Source organism: Aethalodelphis obliquidens, unplaced genomic scaffold (assembly GCF_003676395.1).
Source record: "Aethalodelphis obliquidens isolate GAN/ISIS:26980383/991018 unplaced genomic scaffold, ASM367639v1 scaffold23, whole genome shotgun sequence".
NCBI lineage: Eukaryota > Metazoa > Chordata > Mammalia > Artiodactyla > Delphinidae > Aethalodelphis > Aethalodelphis obliquidens.
Genome location: NW_020837967.1, coordinates 1,255,266 through 1,275,501, shown reverse-complemented (window position 1 = coordinate 1,275,501; position 20,236 = coordinate 1,255,266). Strand labels below are relative to the sequence as shown.

General features: G+C 39.3%; 1 long non-coding RNA gene across 2 annotated transcripts in view; it reads left to right on the top strand.

Moving 5' to 3' along the window:
• The window catches only part of LOC113628228 (uncharacterized), a 56,778-nt gene extending 37,198 nt beyond the window's left edge, over positions 1–19,580 (top strand). Inside the window, exons 3-4 of one of the 2 annotated variants that reach the window (XR_003435930.1) lie at positions 18,141–18,303; positions 18,948–19,580. This is a non-coding gene — a long non-coding RNA (uncharacterized LOC113628228). Of the gene's footprint in view, positions 1–18,140 lie in introns of both variants that reach the window. The other variant, XR_003435929.1, reaches the window with a different exon arrangement.
• The last annotated feature ends 656 nt before the right edge of the window (positions 19,581–20,236 follow it).

The following is a 20,236-nucleotide window of genomic DNA, read 5'->3' as shown; positions in this document are numbered from 1 at the left end:
AAATATAAATATAGGAAATATTTTGATTAAATGAATTTGCCTATATCTTAGATGCTTTTTAATTTACCCAACAGTGCATTGAATACATTTTTTTGAAATAAGAAAAAAGAACCCTTCAAAAAGTTTTTAAGATGTTTTACTATTCTTTCCTAGTAGCTCCCAAATTTGTAGCTAGGATAAGTCAGAGGCAGAATAAAAATGAACGAACGATTTTAATTGTAACCTAAAATATTATCTTGAGCTTAAGACATTGCAATTATTTTGAATTTCAGGAAGATGCTGATAGCAAGGTAAATTTCATTCTCCACGTTTTTAAGCTGCATGTTAGAAACTTTACCACCCTTCTGTACCTTTTAATTCTCTAAAGCTATGACATTTTCAATAATCAAACATATTTCTTTTGGGGGGATTAATATGTGAATTTGCAGATTGGGTTAATTTCACTAATATGTGAGTTGAGAAATAATTCTCAAAATATTGGAATACTCAGTTTCATGTATTGGTGAGCATTCAGATGTATCATTTGCTATAGTTTGCAGAGTTTAGAGGATTAAAGAAAAGAAATGTTGATACTAAAGAGGTGAATTATGAAATTAGTGATTCTCAAAACAACATCCAGGTTTATTCCTTTAAAAAATAATATAATTTTCTCAAAGTCACATTTACTGTTATACAAGCTATCCCTTGTTTTGATTTATTAGGAGGATATGAAAGATGTATTCTTTCTTTATGCATTTTTCTTAAGACTCCATTAAAACAAACGGCTTTCCGGTCTGTGCCCCCTTCCTATGTGATTATATATCAATTTAATATTGAGTTGCAAAAGGGAATCCATTACAAAAACCTTTTGTAATTGTCTAAATTCCCTGTGTTTAGGAAGCTTTTGAGACATCCAGGAATAAGCCAATTTCCCTAATGGTGAGAGAGAATTGTATGGTGGAGACAATAAAGTCTTGTCTGTTGACTCAGTCTTGTGCATGAATAAGTATATGATTTACTAATTTAAAAAGATGTTAACTTTGAGTTGTTGCTTTCTCTATAAAAAAACAAACTGCTAGCAACTCTAGTTCTGTTTTTCCCTGTGAGAATGCTGTCAGCCCACTGTCTTGAGGATGGAACTGAAATTCCATAGGATGGAGAAATTTAAGTTTATTTTATGTGCTATACAGTTTACGGAAACATTCTTAACATGTAAGTATTAGACTGGATTCCAAAACACTGAAAGCATGCCAATTGACAGAGATTTGTAAAGATCGTTGAAGACATTATCTTTGCACAGATAGCAATAGTATATTTACGTTTTAAAATGGATACCAGAGACTTGTGGGGCGGCGGGGCACAGGGGTGGAAGAAATGGGGAGATATTGATCAACGGGTACACATTTCCAGTTAAAAGATAAGTTCTGGGATCCAATGTACAGCATGGCGATGATAGTTACTCATACTGTATCGTGTTCTTGAAAGTTGCTAAGAGAATAAATCTTAAATGTTCGCACCACAAACACACACACACACACACACACACACACACACACACACACACACAATGGTAACTATGTGATGTGAGGGAAGTAATCATTTTGCAATCTACAAGTGTACCAAATCATCACATTGTATACCTTTGACTTATACAATGTTATATGTCAATTACATCTCAATAAAGCTGAAAAAAAGATAATTTCTAAAAAGAAGGGGAAATAATTTGAATATACCTTCTTACGGGCTAGGTGTTTTCATTGGTCACACTCAAATCTGTTGTCTCCTATTCTCCCCTGGCTTAGGCCTTTCTGAGAGCAAAAGGACTGACTGAGTTAGGGTAATGGGTTTCCAGGGTCCTCTTGGCTGTTACCTTATTTAATAAGGCTTGGCTTGTGCAGTCACTAGTTGGATTCAATTATGTCCCTTCCTGACATTTTCATTCATTTGATTGCCCAGGCCTAATAGGTCAGGCAAGATGAGGTCTGGCACCAGGATGCTTTTCCTTTGAAAGCATCAGTGCGGATCAGATTTAAATATTTGTTCCCCCTACCCCTGCCCCAGACCCCACCACCTTGGCTATATCTAAGTCAACCAAATATTCTCCCATAAAATTTATTAAAGCCCCAAAACAATCAAGAAAGACACATTCAAATCTGCTGACTCAACTATAGATTGATACAAAGAAATGCAGATTTCATTCGATTGTTCAGTCATAGAAGTGTCTTTTTTAAAAAATAAATTTATTTTATTTTTTATTTATTTTTGGCTGCGTTGGGTCTTTGTTGCTGCGCACGGGCTTTCTCTAGTAGCGGCGAGCGGGGGCTACTCTTTGTTGCAGTGCGTGGGCTTCTCACTGTGGTGGCTTCTTTTGTTGCGGAGCATGGACTCTAGGCACGTGGGCTTAAGTAGCTGTGGCATGCGACCTCAGTAATTGTGGCACACGGACTTAGTTGCTCCACGGCATGTGGGATCTTCCTGGACCAGGGCTCGAACCCATGTTCCCTGCACTGGCAGGCGGATTCTTAACCACTGTACCACCAGGGAAGTCCTAGAAGTGTCTTTTATTCATTCAGGAAGCATGGAAGGCAGTTCTAGGAAGGAAACCACTTTGAGCCTAAGGGACCCCTTGATGAATTTCTCTCTTTTCTTGATCTATCTCTTAGTTCCATAGCTGTCAGTGAAAAAATATTGCCTGCCATAACAGTAAACAAAGGATGTTGTAGCCATCAAGACATCACACTGCAGCCACCCCCAACGATGCACCCTGAGGAGACTCAGGGTGAGAAAACACAGTATACTGGCCTCAGATAGCTGAGGTGCATATCAAAGGAATGATTTCAGGAGGCCCTGATTTTTGAATCTTCCCCTACATAGAAAAGCACTAAATTCCTTAACTTGAGATGTCTGATTTTCTTTAATTAACAGTAATCTTTTGATGTTCCAACTACCTGGTCTTTGTTGCAAAAACTCCTATATACCCTGGCTCCTTCCCTACCTCTTTGGAGCAGTCCCTCAGAGCTATCTGAGAGGCTGCCTCCCGGGCTCAAGTCCTCAGTTTTGTTCACCGAATAAAAACATCTCTCTCAACTTTTAATTGTACCTATTTTTTTCAGTTGACATAGCCTTGCTGGAGTTTGCCCACTGTCCCCAGGCAGAGGTGAGGTGGAAGGAATGAAGGAAAAGATAAAGCAAATCACAGAAAACCTTGATGTAGCCAATCCGAATTGCATAACCGGACTGATAATGTTTTACAGGCACATGAAAAAATTAGCTTGCATTTCCCGAGTACATTCTACCTCACCTGTGTCGTGATTAAATCACAGACTGTCACGGATTTGAAAAGTTCAGGGCAGTGAGGCTGGTGTTCTAGTGGAGGCCCCTGAATCTTTCAGCAGAACTCAGCCACGGACGTCAATATTACCAGCCCTTCATGAGCTAAACTAAACATGGATTCCATTTAAAAACACTCTTGTTTTGCACGTCATGTGCTCTTACTACAATCATAATTATCAGTGATTCCAGTAATTAGCTGCTTGCTCACTTTCAAACACTACAATATGATTATACAACATTTATAAAATTTGGAATCCATCCTGTCCTCCATTCAAAGAGTTATTTCAGGATTTAACAAATCCTTCTCGCTTATCACCTTCAGTGTGTGCTGACAGGACTGACAGGTCCTGGGGTAGCACTTGTGTAGTTTCTATAATCCACCTAAACGGGAGACTTTTCTAGAAGAGGTTCTGCCAGCCTGCCTTATGTGAAGGGTGATGGAAGAACACAGTTTATTTTCTGAATACAAGAACCATAAAAAAGTCACTGAAACAATATTACTTTTTGTTTATGCTAAAAGGATCAAATACTCCGCCCTCTCTAGAAACTTAATTAGAACATCTTCAAAGGCCCTCTAGGTTGCTGAAAGAGATATAATTTCGGGAACTTTCAAGTGATGAATAATAAAGGATTCCTTTATTTATTCCTTTGATAATTCTACCTAAATTGCATTTTTTCCCCAAGAAGACATTTTCTTTGTTCTTTGTTCATTAACAAATCGTTATTCATCATAACTTGGAATCCAATTACCCCTTTCCAGAGCTGCCCGTGCTATTTCACTTTCCTGGGCACAGTGGGGTCATGCATATGTGTGACATCTCACAAAGTGTCATTTTAGGAAAGTCCTCTTACTCTACGTGTGGGAAGAAACAGAGTTAGGTTGTGTAGCCACAGAGCCCACTTTATTTTGCAACCTTTAGCTTCCTGGGGGGAGTCCAGAAATGAGGAGGGAATTTGACTTAAAACACTAGGTTGTTAGCGTTCAAATGTTCCACTTATTTATATCAGCAAATTCAATCTAGGCATCTCATTTAAAAATGTACACATCAGTGCCTCTTTGGAGAAACATGTAAAAATGTATGGCTAACTGCTCACAACTTTACTTTCAGACCATAATAACTATCTTGGCATTTCTATTTACCTTATGTGAAAATCAGAAAACAATTTTGAAGGCTTTTGGGGGCAACAGGGGCAGAAAGGGCAGGTACCCTTAAAACAGCAAAGGCATTGCAGTCACCTGAGAGGCAACCTCAGAACTACCAGCAGAGGGCGCAACAGCCTATTTTATAATCAGCAGGAAGAATTTCGTGATCAGAAAACAACCTAAAATGGTATTTTCTCTCTTTGCTTATTAATTCTTAGTGTACTAAAAATATAATGACTTTATTTGTTTATTTATTTACATAAATTTATTTATATTTTGGGCTGCGTTGGGTCTTTGTTGCTGTGCGTGGGCTTTCTCCAGCTGCCGTGAGCGGGTGCTACTCTTTGTTGCGGTGCGCGGGCTTCTCATTGCGGTGGCTTCTCTTGTGGAGCACGGGCTCTAGGCGCGCGGGCTCAGTAGTTGTGGCTCGTGGGCTCTAGAGCGCAGGCTCAGTAGTTGTGGCGCACGGGCTTAGTTGCTCCGCGGCATGTGGGATCTTTCCGGACCAGGGCTGGAACCCGTGTCCCCTGCATTGGCAGGAGGATTCTTAACCACTGCGCCACTAGGGAAGTCCTATAATGACTTTATTGACAATAACATTTGGAACTAAAACCACAGAAGCTGTAATAATTGTATAAGAATAATGATAGGATTATTATACATAATATCTGACTTTTGGAACTAAAAGGGACCCTAGACCTTTTGGGTTCAATTTGTCTGTTTAAGGCCAGGGAGACTGAGGTTCTTAATTTTGAAGTTAAAATTCAAGGGGAGAGTTTTGATGAGAATTCTGGTCACATCACTGGGTCCAGGACTCTGATTCAGCAGCACTGCTTCTCAGACAAACAGCATTTTTAGCCCAATAACCACAGATGGGGGAGTGGGGAGGGATATGGGATCACTGAAGTTAAGAATATTTTTCAGCTGATGTTTACCTGTAAAGTCTTCTCAATTCTTTTGTAAGAACATTCATATATTCAGAGAAATGGCATTTTCAGGGAGAACCTGCCATCCTTCTGTCACCTTTATAGCATTTTCTAAAGCACCTCTGTTTCCAGCTGTGACCCAGCAATGCCATTTTACCAAATGCTGCCTTTCCAGCCTCTGGCTCTTTCTGCAATCGAAGGGAAGGGATTTTTCACACATTTGGTTTATTCTGAGAAGATACTTCCTACAGCATCAACAAATATCATGTAACAGGAATGAATAAGGAGACCTGGCTTCGTTTCTGTGGCCAGGATTCTCATGGAAATGATGCTGCTATTCAAAAAGTGGAAGTTGACGGAAAGCTGCATTGTTAACTCACAGAAGAAGGAGAGTAATGAAAGCTTGAGTTCAAAAAGAACACAATGCTCCCCAAATAATCACCTGACCTGAAAATGAAAAGGACAGAAAATTGATATGACAGTTGTGGACTTTAATATTTTGAAATTTTATTTTTTAATTTACATTATTTCTTCTTGTCATATTGCCAAGTGGCTTGAAAACTGTCTGAAGGACCATAAATGATTGATGCTGAAAATTATATATTAGAAACTTTTGTTGAAAAGGTGAGGAAAGACAATTTTTGGAAAACCAAGATATACTACAAGGTCTGTCCATATATATATATATATATATTTTTTTTTTATCAACAGGTAATACTTTCTCTCAACCATTGAAAATGTGATAGCACTTTAACAATAAAATGATTTTCAATGTGTTATAGACAATACAAGGTAACTAAAACTTCAATCAAATATCTGATTGGAAGGCTTTACAGAACTCTCCAAAATATTATTTAAAAATATGGTTTCCTTTTGAAAGTATCTGAAAATCAAATTGCCCAGATCATTACACATTTTACTAAGTTTCAATCTGACAAAGGTTCTCCATTGGAATATATATTTTAGAAGCAAGATTAAATGAGTAAATGCAGATAAAGCACTTTGCCCTTTGCCTGGCTCAAATAACTTGTTACAATTATTTAAAAAATTTCCATTACAATACAGCAAAATGACCATCCAATTTTCAGCGTACGCTACTTTTGAGCAGAAGGCTTTTTAGCAACGAACTGAATGTCCTTTTACTTATAAAAGTAAATGGCCTAATCAGATGTTGTTCTGGAGACTTCCAAGGTTTAACATTTGGTGATTTTACCATCTTATTCCAAATAAAGGAGCCAGGAGACCGCCCTGATTTTACTGTGAGAGCTCTGTATGAACAGCTGTGTATAATAACTTGACAATGTTATGGGAAAATTTGGTAAAAGACATTCTATTTGTAATACCTATTTGAATTGGAGATGACCTCTGAGGACATGACTTCCCTGATGCTTATTCATTAGAAAATATCCTGGACTAATGCTGGCAAAATATTCTCTTGGGAGCAAGGTCTGCATTATTTAAAAGGTCTGACAATCTGGATATCTTCATATACAAATTTATACTATTTTTCATATCACCTGTTTTCCTTAGGTTAATGTTTAACTTAGCAGCCTTTTTTCTTTTTAAGTGGATAGAAGCTTAACAAGTAGAAAATCTACTGATGATTTTCATTATATGAACCAAGAAAGTAATTTGAACCTAGTAGTAACTATGAAAAAATATTGCTTTCTAATTATTATCTTTTTTCTTTTAGTACTGGCCCTTGCTAAATGTTGCCAAAATTTTCAAATTTATGGATTGAGATACATAAATGTATCTCAATGTATCATTATTGAGATACATAAATGTATCATTATCATTATTGAGATACATAAATGTATCTCAATGTATCATTATGTATCTCAATGATACATAAATGTATGTGAAAGCTAGTTGCAAGGCCCACCTTGGGCCTTAGTTTCCGCATTCAGCACAGAAGGAGTTGGGATGAACAAGAGGTGGGCTCTTTTCCCAGGTCTAGATGGGGCATCTAGGTAGAGTGGTCCTGCTGGGGCTCATAGGGATGGTGGACAAGTCCAGTGTTCAAGCAGCCAGTGGGGCAGGTCCCCAGGGCCTTACTCCAAACACCCTGGGTCTGATGTGTTTCAAAATTCAGATTTGGTTTTTCCTTTTGGATTTTAGAAAGGAAATACATGGAGGATACAGTGCATTATACAGTCTCCCCATCAAGCTCTGGGGCAGCGCCACACAGCAAGCATATTAAGGATTCTGGAGGTAAACACTGTAGGGACTGTAAATAACTTCTCCACTCAGCCCACTTGTTGAGATTAGAGGAATTATGAAGTTTGTTTGTTTTTTACTGCATTTTGGATTTTGAATTGCAGTTAAGATATTGTGAACCTGGACACATGGGAAGCCTACTAATTAAATACAAACACAGAGAGCACAAAGCTTGTGCTAACTCTTCCCGCAGCAGCAGGGGAAGAGATAAGATGTGAGAGACACGTGTCTCCACCCTTGGGAGGGCGTGTGCTTGGGGTGAGGGTGGGACATTTCTATCAGTATTTGTTTCCTTGGTTCCATATAAATTTCACTATCTTTACTTTTGTGCTTTTTTTTTGGTGGCAACACAAACATAAAAACTAACTGAAAAAGAAACAAACAAACCCTAACTTTTATTAATTTTGCAATTCAGGAATTGGAGGATTTTACCATGGAACCACTGGCATTTCACAGACTCTTCCTACTACATTACCTGGAGATAAACGAAGACCATCCAAATGAGAACAGGCAAAGGCTATTTATTCTGAGCTTGCTGGAGCGAAGGCAGTCAGCCATCCTCACTTGCTTTTGGCAGGAGACTCCAAGGCAGTCAGGGGAGTTGGAAAGCTTCATCATGGACAAAAGGGAAGGCTTCAGGGGTGCCCAGGTGGAGGCTGTCAGCTCGGGGAAAGCTGTAGACAGGCTAACATTACCATGGGGCTCCTAGGAGACTTCCTCTGGTCAGTTCTGTGTTAGAAAGGAGGGCAGGGGCCAACATGAGAGAAGGTGGCGGTTACAGACCTAGTCCTGGTCATTGGGGGCCAATGGCTGCAAGGGGCTGTGGTTTGGCTTCCTGGTCTGGCTGCTGCTGTGGTTGTAGGTCGGAGTTCTGCTGTCATAGACAGTCTAGCTGCTGTCCTTTTCTCCATTCAGTCCCTCAGTAGGAGGGAGTTCCAGTGGTAGTTCCAGAATTTCTAGAAGGGAGAGATTTAAAGGGATAACTTTATGGATGGAGAGTCCAGGAGACTTGTAACGAAGCTGCGTTTGCATAGGAAACTCCTGGGCTTTCCTCAGATTATTCCTTCATTGGAGCGGCTTTGGAATCAGGACATGCTGCGTAGGGTGGGGCTTCTCAAGTCCCCACTGCTTTCTCTAGCTCTGCAGCTGGGGGTGCCTTCCTGCGTTAGGTTCCTTTCATTTCGTCAAGCAGCTAACGTTCACTTTCTTGCTGCAGTCAAACAGCAAATTGGGCTCTAGGAACAAGCACAAAGTTCAAATCTTAAAGAAAACATTCCCTTTCCATGCAAAGTTCTGCTCTAATGAAGTACGTAAAGCAAATAATTTGCTTAGCAGGTCTCAGGGAAGTTACTGAGAAAATGATGAATAGGAAGAAAGGTGAAAGAATAGAAAGATTGAACAGAGAGAGAGGCCCGTGAACTTCTGAGTCACTTGAACAAAATCAAATACTAACTATGAAAATTAACCATTAGTCAAACTAATTGATTTATAAGATGAACAGTCCTCTCAGAATCAGAATAATGATATTAAATGGAAGAATAACTGCATTTGAGGTTATTGAAAGGAAAGAAAATCTCTGCAGTGGCTAAAGTTAATGGCCTGCACTTGCCCTGCTGTCAACTTTCTCTATTCGGAATATATATATCCTCTCTCTCCCATCCATGGATTATTAATATCCATATCACACATCACAATAAAACACAATTATGATGTGAATATTATTCCCATATTTTGAATACGCCCTGAAGTGGCTTTTGGGTCATTAGGGTGATTTTTCATTTAGAACATGTAGATAACTGATTTTTAAAATGAAGCATTTCTAATATACACAGCACCTAAATGCATAATATCATTTTACATTTTTATAAAGATGTTCCTCTGCGGTTCCCAAAGCCCATGGTTAATTTCAGTTTGATTTAGATCCAGCTATGTGACTGCTCTGAAGACACAGCTACAGTGTAGCTTCCTATCAGAACTGTCAAGGGTTGTGAAGCACTTAAGATTTCACCCAGCCTGGAACCAACAAGTTAGGTTGCCAATTTCATGGATGGTAATCAGAAGACATGAGACTCCCGGGTCAGAGACAAGGACTTTATGACTCATGGTGCAGCAGGCAGCTTGAGCAAACGTTTGCTGAGTTTGCACCCCCAAATCCCACGGGGAGGTGTGTGTGTGCAGTGGCCAGGAGCCTTGAATTTGGAGAGCCTGATCTAAGAACAGTAAGAATGTCTTCCCTTTGTTCTAGAAGGAGACACTATCTTCCATGCTGATTGCCATTCAAATACCCTGTTTGCTGTTCAGATTTCCCTCAGCTGGAAAGATGTACCCGAATCCCAGAGACACATGGAGAATGATCTTTCAATAATATGGTGAGATTTCCCAGGAGTACATACTCTGTTGGGCACTATGATTAATCTGACCAACAGAAGCAGCAGCGAACTCTGTTCAACTTGTCTCCCACGATGTTTAATTTAGGCTTCTACCAACAGGACCGCGGGCCATAGGACATGCCAATCCATCCAGAGAATCCAGATGGCTAGCCGGAAGCAAGTTTGAATTCCCCAGGCCCCTTTTGTCCAGGCTACCACCCAAAGGTGTACCAACCAGACTGGTCCAGTGTGGGAGAGAAAGACACATCATGCCGGGAATTCTCAGAGTAGAATCTTAGATATTCAGGTTAGGTCTTTGCCACCCCTTTCATCCTGATCATTACTCAGGAGATGGCCAAGAAGGGATGGTCCCTTTTTGGAACAGTGGTGTTCAGTGACCAAAGTACCTTGCTAAGGCTGAAGACCAGAAAGAGGTGAGGGAGGTAGAGTTAGAAAATTTTTGAGTCATTTTTTTCAGGAGACTGTTCGAACATTCAATGATACCGAATGACTGTGGTTGGTAGGCAGCACGGAAGGGCCATCTTGACTATCAGCCCGTGGTTGGGTGGTTTTTGCTGTAGAAGGCACACCACTGTCAGATCGCAAATGGAAAACATGGCCCAGATTACGCTCAAGGCCCCAGTGGTGTGGCCGGAGTCAGCTGATTGGACTGCATCTGATGAAATGTCAAGTGTGATGAGACACAAGTGATAGCCTGAGAGGAGCTTTGGCATCGGGTGTAGTCAATCTGCCGGGAGCAGCAGGGGCCATACCCCCTGCACAGTGGCCTCCCTCACCTGAGACAAACAGTGGGACCGCTGGCAGCAGCCCAAGAGGCAGAAGAGATTAACAAGGCACATCAACAGGAGTTTCAGACACAGCTATGAGAATGGCTTTGCGTTCAGCCCACTGAGCAGTGACCACAAACATCGTAACTTCTGTTTGTGTGGAGCTGAGCTGGAACGGCCACAGCAGCTCAGAGGATATACATACTGTCCGGTAGCGAATGACTGGGGAGTTTAGCCCAGTGGTGCTTCTCCACCTGGAGCTCTTCCTGATGGGGAAAAGCCCCTTGGCCCTTATGGGGTTGGGAGCACAGGCATGTGACACTTTAATTCCTACTATACATTCAGAGGTAGATGAGACATCAACAAGGCACTGAAATGCTCCAGTGGCTCCACATTCTTCCTTACTGAGAATTCTGCTCAACCCCATCCGTTGAATTTGGCCTTTTATAGGATCAGATAGGGTGGAGGCTTGGGTGACAGTATCCAGCAGAGACACGGAAGTCTGAGACTCTCTCCTTCTTCTTCTTCAGCTAGTTGGGTGGGTGGGTGTGGTCTTCAGCTTTCCTTGGGGACCGGGAGACTTCAGCTCCACCCCTAATCTCATCTTAAGATACCTTCATAAAATCTTAAGGTGCTTTGAACTCAGACAACCCTCTGCATTCAAAGGATTCTTTAAATGATAAGTAGAGAATCACTAAATATTTACCAATCTTTTAGTCTAAATATGCACATCCGAGGACGGACGTTTTACACTTTTATGTCTCTAAGGACTTTTAAAGGGAATTTTGTTTGGATCATCACTTTCTTCTTACGCTGGTTGCTGGTAATAAATAGTTCATTAATCCAACGTGGCAAAGTCTTGTCCTGGTCTATGCCTTCTGTGGTCCACCACCTTCTTCAACAATGTGTTCTAAGTTTTCCACCATCATAAATCCCAAGCAGTGCTAGCATGCGTGCTGCAGGAGAGCTTGCAAACCACAGCGCCCTCCGAGATCGCTATGTCTGAGCCTTTTCTGGCCCCTGCCCCTATGTCTACATCCCCATCTTTGAACTACTTTTCTTTTTCTCCTTTTTCTCAACCTCTCTTATTTTGTTCACTTCTCCTCCAGTCTGAATATACCAAACCATCCTTTTTTTCTTTTCTCTTTGTTGATGACTCCTAATTTTCATTAAGAAAATGTATTATTTTAATGTACTTTGTAAAGCTAGTGGCATTCAGGAGTTCGTGCCCTTGGAAATTCATGCACGTTCACCTTCTAGAACTCCCTGGTTCCTGAGAGCAGGAATGAGTTATCTCTGACTTTCAGTGTCTGTAGGAACCATCAGGGACAATCTGATAAATTGGGCATACAATACATACCCCCCAAAGGATTCTCAACAAATGTGACCGTTCACTGCTTGCTGCAGTCAAATATACTGAACACTGAAAATGACTTTGTTTAGGACTTCCCTGGTGGTGCAGTGGTTAAGAATCCACCTGACAATGCAGGGGACATGGGTTCGAGCCCTGGTCCGGGAAGATCCCACATGCCTCAGAGCAACTAAGCCCGTGCACCACAGCTACTGAGCCTGTGCCCTAGAGCCCGTGAGCCACAACTACTGAGCCTGTGCTCTAGAGCCCGTGAGCCACAACTACTGAGCCCGCACGCCACAACTACTGAAGCCCGCACACCTAGAGCCCATGCTCCTCAACAAGAGAAGCCACTGAAATGAGAAGCCTGCGCACAGCAAAGAGGAGTAGCCCCCACTTGCCGCAACTAGAGAAAGCTCACGTGCAGCAACGAAGACCCAACGCAGCCAAAAATAAATAAATTAATTAAAAAAAAAAGAAAGAAAATGACTTTGTTTATACTGGATGAATTCTTGTGACTTTAGATAAAACACACAGAAAAACCCACGTGTGGGGATGACCTCTGAGAGGCAGTAGAAAGTCCTACCACTCTGCCATTTTGTCTCCTTTCTTCTTCACCCCAAGTCAGGAAGGGGCAGAAATGTCTTGAAGCTTACATAAAGCTCTGGTTAAGTCACTTTCACGTAAAAATTTGTTTCACATTTTCCTTGCGGCAGGACCGAGAATTTGGATAAGTATACCTAAAAAAATTTTATAAACTTCTTTCCTAACTTGTGTTTTCTCCATACAGTTGTTGAATCTTTGCTTTATATGTAGTCTTAGGAAGTTTACATTGTCTGAAATAAAGAAATAAATAAAATTTTCTTTTCTTTTTTTATTGTTGTGGTAAAATAGACAACACAAAATGTAACATTTTAACCATTCTTGGGTGTCCAGTTCAGTGGCATTAAGTACATTCATATTGTTGTGACACCATCACCACCATCCATCTCCATAGCTTTTTTCATCTTCCCATTAAACAACAATTCCTCATTCCCTCGTCCCCCAGCCCCTGGTTACCACTATTCTACTTTCAGTCTATGAATTGACCATTCAAAGTACCGCACATACTTGGAATCATACAGTATTTGTCCTTTTGTGTCTGGCTTATTTCACGTAGCATAAGATCTTCCAGGTTTACTCATGTTTTATCCTATGCCAGAATTTCCTTCCAGAAATTAGAAATTAGAATAAGTTATCCAGAAATTAGAATAAATTATTTTATTAGTTTTAGAATTTTTTGTACTAGAATGTCTTGAGGGGCTTCCCTGGTGGCGCAGTGGTTGAGGGTCCGCCTGCAGATACAGGGGACACGGGTTCATGCCCCGGTCCAGGAGGATCCCACATGCAGCGGAGCGGCTGGGCCCGTGAGCCATGGCCGCTGAGCCTGCGCGTCCGGAGCCTGTGCTCCGCAACGGGAGAGGCCACAACAGTGAGAGGCCCGCGTACCGCAAAAAAAAAAAATTAGAATGTCTTGAGTTTTCTTTGTATACTAGTGTACAGTCGTGTAATCAGCAAAAGTAATAGTTTTTCTTTTTTCCCATGTTTTTTGCCAGTTATTCCATTTTCTTTTAGTATTTACTATAATACCTGTAACAGTGTTAAAATTAACGTGAAATGGATTATCTTTGGTTCTGATTTTAGAATTTGCTGCTAGTTTTTGGAAAATTATTTTTATTGATTTAAATAGTTTCTTTCTAGTGCTATTTTTAATTAGGACTGACTATTGAATTTTTTTCAAATGCCTTTTAATCAACTTGGGCTTTTATCTTTCACTATTTTTGCTATACTGGATTAAATGGATACATTTCCTGATATTAAGCACTCTATTATTCTTGGATTCATGTTTAAAAAAAACAAGAAGTAGACAATTTTAATCCATCAGCTACCCAATAATCCATAAGACGGTCAAGAATCTATCATTTAAAAAGACACCAGGACCATATGGCTTCACAGCTGAGTTTTACCTGGACCCTAAAGAACAGAAAATTCCCATATTATTTAAGATAAGCCATTGAAATATATATAAAGCTCCTCAATGATGTCAACATAATTTTCATGCTCAGATTTGATAAAAATAGAAGCAAAATACAAAACTGCAAGCCAGTTTGGCTTATTATGATAAAAGCAGTAACTCTAAATAAAATATTAGCAAAGAGAATTTGTCTATATTTCAAAGGACTAAGTAGAATATATTTCATGAAATATATTCTTAAGTATAAATTTTTCATTGCTATTTTCACTTCAAGTTGTTTATCATATCCTATTGTCCAGGTTATTCACTTCCTTTGAAGTTATATCTTCCCCTGACAACTTAGAAACCCTGAGAAAGTGAGTAAGAGAGGAATAAACTATCTAAAATCTGACTCAGACCCCAGATAAGCATATGGTGCTTTAGTGAGAAGAAATTTGATTCTGCTGATCAGGATACTAAAACTTGACCTTTGCGATCTTCTCCTAATAAAATAAAAGTAGAGGGCTGCCCTGTGAAAATGTTTATTCATGGATCATCAGGGTGAGAAGGACCTTGATCCCAGAGGAAGGTCTTCCCACAGACACTCAGACTTTCATGACTGTGAACGTGAATGTGGCTTTCAGAGAGCAACGATGGCTATGAATCTACAAATCAGCGCAGTTCAGGCGACACACCTCCAGCCTTTATCGCTGTTGTTCACTTGAAATTTTTATCAAAATTGTCCGCCCACTTTCCAGTATCACCTTGTTCTGGTGTAGGCTGTGCTTCAAGCCAGCTTCACCCTCACTAACAAATGAGGTGAGATCCAAAACGTAAAATGTTACCTCTCGTAGGGAGGCAGAGGGAAGGCATACAGAGAAGCACATAGATAAATATAAAAATAAATAAATTATTGTTAATGATCCAGCTTTTGGGCTGGGTGATAGGTTCATGAAGGTACACTTTATTGTGCTTTATTTTTAAAAAGACGTATCACTACATACATACATATATATATATATATAATATAATATTTATAGGTATCAAATAACATTTAACAATATGAAGGAGGGGGAATCACCGATAGACTTATTAAGAAACAAAGCCCAGGCCCCTCCTTCCAGAGATTTGATTCAATAGGTCTGAGCAGGGTCTGCAAATCTGCATTTAAAGAAAAATGAGGTGAAATCCATATAGGGAGGAATCGGAGCCACGTTGAATTGAAAGAGCTCGCCTCAGGAGCAGCAAATTAGGTGTGCAACAAGAAAGGGCGCTCCAGAGTGCACATTTCCAGTCATTGACTGCAGCTAGGGGCCTGCACCCTGCAATGAATCAATCAACATTTACTTATCTGTCCCCTGCAGCAGCTTTGCAAGTCGTTTTCAAAAAGCATTGAACCACTAACAGTTTATCCACTCTGCAAAATATACACAGCTTCTCATATCCACCAGGGTTACTCCCCTCTCAGCTATATTCAGCTCTTTTTACTGCTCCTGATTTCAATAAGCAGCAAATCATATACACCTGCCCAGGGAGATCACTCTTACCACAAAATTGCCTCTTATGTTGGAATGTCTATGAGACCCTCCAAAAAAGAGAGCCAGCGAGCTGAAGCAAGTGTTTACCCCCAACTTAAAAAGACCTATCTTATAAATAATATGCCCTGGGGAATGGCCAACATTGCTTCACCCTTGGGCGTGAACTTCACCACCTCCAGCTCCAAGGAAATCACTAGCAAAAATGTTATTCCTACACCTTGGCTTCTATCCCAGGCCTCAAATACATACAGGGTCCCAAAGGGTACTTCCTTCCTGTTGCTTTGATCTCGTGATCAGAGGAGGGAGTAGGGGGGCTCCCACCTGCAGATGAGCGATGCTGGGAAGACATGATGCTCATGCTTCCATAGATGGTGATCTTGGGCAGGATTCCTAGCATAACGTCACTTTCCTTATCTGCAAAAGGAAAATAATACTTCCTCCCTTACAAGGTGATTAATCCTCTTCACTTAGTTTCTTTGTTGGAAAGGTAGAGAACTCAGGGTTGTCTCTCTTCAATGCAGCTGTTTGATGAACAGCTTGAAACCTGGAAGGAATGGCATCTTGAAAACCGACCATGTAAGACTTTGGGAAATATCAATTAATGCCAATTCCATTAATTATTCAGAGAAATCTGATCCAGTACACTAAAATGTGAACATCTGTGAACAGATCAGTAAGATTGGTTTTACTCTTTTAATCCTTTTTCAGGACTTAGAATAATTTTGGTAGAGGAGGGTATGGAGTGGTTCTTATTTTAAAAATTTTTGAAAAGGAAGATAGTTGTAGTTTAAACACTAAGGCCTTTATTTTATTTAATTTTTTTAAATTTTTTTAAATTTTTATTTTTTTTTGCGGTATGCGGGCCTCTCACTGCTGTGGCCTCTCCCGTTGCGGAGCACAGGCTCCGGACCCGCAGGCTCAGCGGCCATGGCTCACGGGCCCAGCTGCTCCGCGGCACATGGGATCCTCCCGGACTGGGGCACGAACCTGCGTCCCCTGCATCGTCAGGCGGACTCTCAACCACTGCGCCACCAGGGAAGCCCTATTTTATTTTTATTTAAGGTGTTTATTTTAAAATTTATTTCAAAATTAGAACACCAAAATGAACTTGATATAATAAATGTGCACATAATAAAATGTGGGAAGTAAATTTAGCTTTGTTCCTTAAAATACAGAAATCATACCTTAGATTTTCAAGTGTTTAGAAAATAGTAATTTATGCTCTCCATTTCTTTATATCCTGCTTATTTTAAGTTAGAAATATCAAGTCCAGTTGAGTTTTACAACTGCTGAAAATAAAAGTTCTAAACCATTCTGTAGAGTTTAGAAGTAAATTGTATGACTATTTTACTAATGCTTAAATATTTCTAAAAAATTAGCTATCTCCATTTGTATTTATACCTTCCCCTTCTAAGAAAAGAAATTTTATGTAATTATTATTCTGAGATAGATTTACTGTTGTTTCCACATAATCTTCTTAGACTAAGACTTATTCTTAGGCTAGCTGAAAAATGCCTCTTAGTTCAGATAACATTTTTTTCTTTTTACTGGTAGTTTTTATAGTATAAGCCAGTAGTTCTGAAATATGTTTAAAAATGTGTTTAAAATAAGGTATGCTGTTTACTTTATATAAGCAACAGTTCAATAATTCAAATCCTATATTTATCTTCTCAGAGTAAAAGGCAGATTTATGCAAACACATTTAGCAAACAATAGTGGATTTCAACATCTTTGACTCATTTTCAAGAGAGATTCCATGTAATTCAAAGACAAAAATTTTAATATGAAATACTTTCCTTAACAACTCATATGTACTCATCTAAAGAGTATGTTTGCCATTTTCATGTCTTTTTACATAAATATTAGGAATGGTTAAGTAGAATCTGGAAAGACTTTTCTCATATGCTTTGGCTTAAATGAAACTGAAACTCACAGGATCTGTGATTCTGGAGAGGAGCAGAATAAAAGTGAGGGAATGTAGAACTTTGAGGGAAGGGACCACTTAGTAAGAGACACAAAAGTGCTCTCTCGGGAAGAGAAGTGATCTTAACTTTACTCCCAAATAGAAAAAAAAGTTCTCTTACAGAAAACGTGCAATTACTCAAATAATTAACAAATAATGAAACCTAGGAAATTGATTTTTATTTTTTCGAGAGCAGAAGAATATTATTTTGGCTATTCAAATGCATTCGGCAAATATTTAGGTTCTTTTTTCCCTATGTGTCCAATATTTTAATCTTTAGACTTTACTAATGTTAGAGGTCTTACTTGTAATTTAATAAAATATTCTATTTAGTTTAGAAATGTGAATAATATTTTATCAAAACACAGAGCTTATTAATGGTATAATAATTTCTTAATAATTTATCAAATGTGGTACGTTGAGCACTGTCCTAAATGCTTTTATGCATTAACTGAAGAACTGTTATATGTAGTAATCTGTGCCCCACTGTCAAATTCTCCCTCTAGGACTGTGACACTCATTTACACGATTGTCAGGAGTATGGATTTTGACGGAACACTGCCGAGTCTGTCTCCAGGAATTGCCTATGGCCAAATAAAGCAGCCCTGTGTCCACGGGGGACATCTCTGAAGGGTCATGGAGATGACCCCAGGTTCAGAGGTCCTATACATTAGTATTTCTGCTGTTTGATTAATTCTGGTATTTATGCTGCACTTGTATTTCTATTGTTTGATAAAAAATTCTGTATTTATGAATTTATGTTGCTTGATTCTTTCTGTATCAATGAATAATCATAATGAAAATCAATCTGGAAGAAACTTTTAACCTCTAGAGTCTTATGGGCACAGAAATTTTTGCCCACATTTTTATCAGAGTGAAAAAATATGATGATCAACAAAGCATTTTTCAGGAATAAAAACATTTACACTAACAAAACTCAAAGGGAGAAATGGAGTGAAATTTACATTCAAGAAAGAAAAGTCATGTAAAATAGCCAACTGTTACTTGAGCTTGTTCATGTGTACCTTTCCATGGCTGATCCAAGATATAAAATCATTACAATTTTTAGATTTCATTAGGTAAATTTACAAACATGTATCTAAATTCTAGTTGACTTATTTTTAAAACTCCAATATTTGTTGATCTGGAAATTATACTCTTTACAACTATATCAACTTATGACAAAAGTTTTTAGTGGCCACCTAACATTGTGTGAAAGGATACATAGTTTTTCAAAATTCTTCTGGGTGTTAAGTAGGCAAAAATTTCCACTAAACTAGATGACCCTAAACTAAGTTTATTTGACTATAAATTCGGTGATGCTTTCTTATGTTGTTTTCTAGAGATAGTCAATCTAATCAAGTCTTTTGTGGTGATCACCCATCCATGGTGAAAAAAGAATTATTAGCAATGGAAGAGAAAACATCACCAGAAAAACAAAAGCAGGAGATAATTTGGGCTGGCATAAGCTTGGAAAGAAGTATAGTAAACTAAAAAAAGAAAGGTGGGGATTACAAATGTCCTTCTCTGCTCACAAACCACATGTCCTCATCGGGACAGGTGATGCCCACATCTCAAGCTTTAGACTCACATCTCCTTGCTGTTGGTCTCACTGAAGGAAAAGGAGACAGAAGGATTTCTGCTTTCCTCCGCCGCCCTCTGATAACTGCCGTGAATGACTGGGATATGCTTTCCAGGAGTGGGAAGCTCTCAGTCCAGTGGATAAATCCTCAAGAGCCTGCATAGTGTAACCCTCAGGTATCCAAGCATTCATGTGATGCTCATGGAAACAGACAAGCTGGCTTCCAGGGTCCTCATAACTGACCTGCTTAGAAAAACATACCTTAGCTGTAGGCAAAACATGAGGTTGCTTCAGGAATCTTACTGCCCTTCTTAATATTCAAGCTTGTACATTTGTGGTACTAATCTGTTCTCCTTAATTACACTGAAATTATTATCAGAATAAAAATCCATGATTTTTCATATTTCTTTCAAATGAAATATTTCAATTGCCTCTGACATTTCAGATGAGACCTTTATAATGTAAATATAACTGCGTGAGATATTCCCTGAATATATATTTAATGACTGAGAAAAAATAAATTTCTTCCCACGAAATGGGGAATCACCAGAAGCAAGGATGGAATGGAATTATAGTCAGGGATAAAGTAAGAGGCAGAGAAGAAAGGGGAGCAAAAAATAATTCTATTCCTCTTCAGGACAATTGGAATCAGGACTTCGGGTGCCTTCCCAGTCATTCTGTGATCCTACTGGAAGAACGGCTTTCTTCCCTGGCAGGAAGCATCCTTGTGGATTGGGACTTATTCCTTTGCACATTTCAGGAAATCCACTCACTGCTAGCAGAGGGGCAGTGACATACTGACAAATTGGCAGGACCGTAGAATTCCATTGATTAACTGTTATATGTGGCACTAAACACTTAAAACATAATCACTAGACTATTTACAGACCTTATGGATTTCCTACAATTTCAAGCTACAGTATTGCTGTCCACCTGGCTCTGTAATTTTGTAAGTGCAAATATTAAAGCCAAACAGACATTATGTTTTTCTTCCTTCTTCTCTTCCAGCTGGAATCATTGCAGGAGTTTTACTCGTATGCCAACACTTAA